This window comes from Drosophila bipectinata, unplaced genomic scaffold, assembly GCF_030179905.1.
Source record: "Drosophila bipectinata strain 14024-0381.07 unplaced genomic scaffold, DbipHiC1v2 scaffold_54, whole genome shotgun sequence".
NCBI classification, from domain to species: Eukaryota; Metazoa; Arthropoda; class Insecta; order Diptera; family Drosophilidae; genus Drosophila; species Drosophila bipectinata.
Genome location: NW_027222978.1, coordinates 18,174 through 22,117, shown reverse-complemented (window position 1 = coordinate 22,117; position 3,944 = coordinate 18,174). Strand labels below are relative to the sequence as shown.

The 3,944-nt window shown below is 40.1% G+C and overlaps 1 long non-coding RNA gene across 1 annotated transcript; it reads right to left on the bottom strand.

Annotated features, from left to right (window-relative positions):
- Positions 1-856: 856 nt before the first annotated feature.
- On the bottom strand, positions 857-1,925 carry LOC122321809 (uncharacterized). Its single transcript, XR_006246311.2, has 5 exons — positions 1,723-1,925; positions 1,502-1,663; positions 1,255-1,440; positions 963-1,190; positions 857-900 (listed from the first exon to the last, which is right to left on the bottom strand). It is a non-coding gene; the product is annotated as an uncharacterized lncRNA (long non-coding RNA).
- Between the last annotated feature and the right edge of the window lie 2,019 nt (positions 1,926-3,944).

Below are 3,944 nucleotides of genomic sequence, written 5' to 3'. Positions count from 1 at the left end.
GAAAAACTGTCTTCGCACCCAAATTTTCTCGCTCGGGGATTGACTCGGGTTTCTAGCGTATCCCGCCTTAGACGCAACGACCTCCCAACCCAGCAATCGATTTTTAGGGCCGTCTAACTCCGTATCAGTCAATATGACTGTTAGTTAAGTTAAAAATATAAGATTTGATACACCTCTTGTTAGTCTCGCAAAGAGAAGATTCAAGAAATAAAAGCAACGTTAAAATAAAAAAAAAAAAAAAAAAACTATCACAGGGGCACCTTGGTATGTTCGCAACGAAAACATCCACCGGGATCTGGGCATCCTCGGAGTGAAAGACGAAATCCAGAAGCAAAAAGAGTCATACAAAGAAAAACTGTCTTCGCACCCAAATTTTCTCGCTCGGGGATTGACTCGGGTTTCTAGCGTATCCCGCCTTAGACGCAACGACCTCCCAACCCAGCAATCGATTTTTAGGGCCGTCTAACTCCGTATCAGTCAATATGACTGTTAGTTAAGTTAAAAATATAAGATTTGATACACCTCTTGTTAGTCTCGCAAAGAGAAGATTCAAGAAATAAAAGAAACGTTAAAAAAAAAAAAAAAAAAAAAAAAAAAAAAAATGCGACAGTTTTATCTTAAGCCTCTAATCTAAACACAACTGATGGCCGAGGTTCTTTGGATCAGATTTAGAATTAAGAAGTCAGTCCTATTTTGACCGAGACCGCGAACGGTTGACAAAAATATTTAAGAAAAATCAAAGTGTCTTGTAATTTTTGCGTTTAATAAATAAAGGTTTAACACCAAGTTGTGAAATTAAAAAATAAAATTTTCATTTTTTTAATTCACCGAACTACAAACAATTTAACTTGTATGTGACTGGCTCTGGTACACTTACTGAATACTCAAACAGGAATAAAACTGCAATTAGAAATATTAGATGAAATCATTACCATTAATCTACTTAAAATGAATCTGTCTACCTAGTGAAGCTTTCCAGTCTCTATGGTTCTATACCTGCTGATATTATATGGCGCTATTAATTTGGGACCTGTTAATAAGTGCTGTGTGTCTACTGAGCGCGGTGCAATGATATCCGTGCATCGTCGCTGGACCTGGAGAATGGTTGTCCCACTGTGCCACGCATTTTTGACCTTGGCTAGTTGGCGTCGCGCTCTGCTTTTGGCGTCATCCTTGCTGCTAATATACCTCTGCGGAAATAGGATTTTGGAAACAAATTAAACTCAGCATACTTCTATTAATTTGTCTATATACTTGCGATTAATCCATCCCGGTGTCTGCCTTGCAGTTGGAATTCAATCAAATACTAGTTCCCTGTCTCAGAACGTGGCTCAGTGATACTGATTTGTAGGACCATGGATTAATCAGATGCTGCCTGCTACTTCTTTATCTGCCTTCGCTGGCTATGCTTGGCATCCTCTTACTGCTTGTCCCCCATATCTGGAACAATAATTTAAACTTGGATTAATCTTATCATACTATTACTTTTGCATCCACATACCTGTAGTAAATTCAACCTGGATGTCTGCTATGCAGTTGGCTCTGCTGCCTGTGATGGACTCTCAAACAGGAATAAAGCTACAATGAATCTGCTCCAAATAAATCTGCCCACCTACTGTAACTTTCTAATCTCAATTCCTGTGACCACTGGTGTGAGGATGATCTGCTAATACAAGCCTGGATCTATTAATTCATCATACTGCTGTAAACTTATGTACATACCTGTGTTTAATCCAACTTAAACTCTGCTTGACGGCCAACACCTGTACACATATTGGATTCTTTGGTGTATAGATCTGCAATAAGAAATTTTGCATCTAATAATTCCTGCTTTTTTTACTCCAAATATAATTGCCTGTTACTAGATAATGTTCAACTTATTAACTGTCAGAATGAACTTGTTTTGTTTCTACAAATTTTGCCACATACCTTGGATTAATAAAGGCTGATGTTTGCCCTGAATCTACATCCTATGCAGGCGCTGATTTCTTGATTGCGAATAGATTTGCAACGAGAAAACTTATTGCTAAAATTGTAAACAACATGTGCTACTCAATTATTGTTTTTCTTGCATTGCACACTGCACTAATACTAACTTAGCTTTGCCAGTTATGCTTAAAGTCATAGGATAGAGCGAGACCCATGTATATTCCTCACATGCCCTCCTACCCTACACTCTGACGCTCAGTTTCTTTATGTTGCTATCACACAGCAACCCTGTCTCTGAAACATTTGTTTCTACACTACCTAGCAACTTGTTGCTATACATGTTGTTTAACTAAACGAAGCTCTACCTTAAATAAACAAATGTATCTGACCCTTGACTGGTCAGCCAATTTACTAAAATTATAAGATTACTATGGCACTGATTTGCCGGGAAAGGCAGTATAACCATACCTTTCCTACTAATTTACTCCTCAAAATTCTCAGGCACCTGCTACCCCTGACTGCTGATTGATATTCCAGTTGGCTATTGTTAAATCTACATCACTCCTTCCCAACTACACCTGCGTATATCTGTGACTCCTGATTACCAATTTCCCTAAACTTGGGGATCGGGCACTGTATTCCTAGCTCTGGTAGCAGCCTCCAACCAGCTACCCTGCCACTGGGCACCGGCTTTCCAATCCAGCTTCATCTTCCCAGCGTTTGGATCTCTGGCTTGGCCACCAGGACTTCAGGTCGATGCTTGGACCCTACGATCGAATTTTATCTTTATCTAAGTGAATTCAAAACTCTTTTATACTCATTGTCTACTACCTAATTCTGTTGCATCTATTATTTAATTGCTCCAAATTATATCCTACTACTCTTAATCTGCATCATTCCTCACCAACTGCACCTGTTTACATCTGTGACTCCTGAACTCCTAACTTTTGCGGTAGCCTCCAATCAACTAATCTGCTATTGAGTACCGGCTTTCCAATTCGCTCTCCATTTACCCAGCGTTCTGACCACTGATTTGGCCTTCAGGATTCCAGGTCGACGCTTGGACTCAACGTTCTTAGTAAATAATTATCCTTATACTAAATCTGCACTATTTATAAAATACTTCAGTTATTCTGTTTACTTTTCTCTTTATTGATACTCCAAATCTTATATGTTAAAAACTGTTAGTAATTCAATTATTTCTATAAGCTTGTTATTAATTGCTTCTTATGTTATCTAATATTTGTATAAAATGTATTAGTGTAAGTAATCACTGTATATTACGCAAATAAAAAGCTGTAACCACTCTGGTAGTGGCTATCAGTCCTAGTTGTGACCTCATCGAAGGCACGCCCTGAAAACCCACACCCACCCTGGCCACCAACAGGAGCCGACATATATTTCAAAAAATAAAATAAATAACAGAATAATAAATAAAAATCAGCAGCTGATGAACGATGACCTCCAGGAGAAAGTGATATCCAGACTTGACTACCTAAAAAAGATATTTATGCAATTAATTAAAAAATTTGACAATTTAATGATACAAAATGACACCCAATGCTGCCGATGACGTCACGGATAATCCGTTTAAAAAACGGATGGCCGCCATTGAGGACGACTCCCCTTCCTGGCCAGCAACCATGCGCAGGGGTAGGGGTTCTTTCCCCTTCATGGGTCCTGCATCCGTGTGTGCCTCCTGGATGGCCACCTCTGCTCCCATTTGTCCGGCCATGGCCCAGCTTGACGCGCCTTCTCTAGAATTTGGCGTTCCTGAAATTGACGATTTTTATATATGTAAATAATGTAAACAAACACCACTTCACTACGTAAGTGAATAATTTATCGTCCATCGCTGCTGTGGTCACTGTGAGGCGCATCCATTTACGGCGGCGGCATGCCCCAGTCGTTTGTGGCCAATTTCACGACGGCAGCCAATTCACGACGGCAGCCACCGCAGCCGACGCCATGCCTAGGTGTGTGATGACGGCGCCGGCTTTCACTGAACGGTCCCA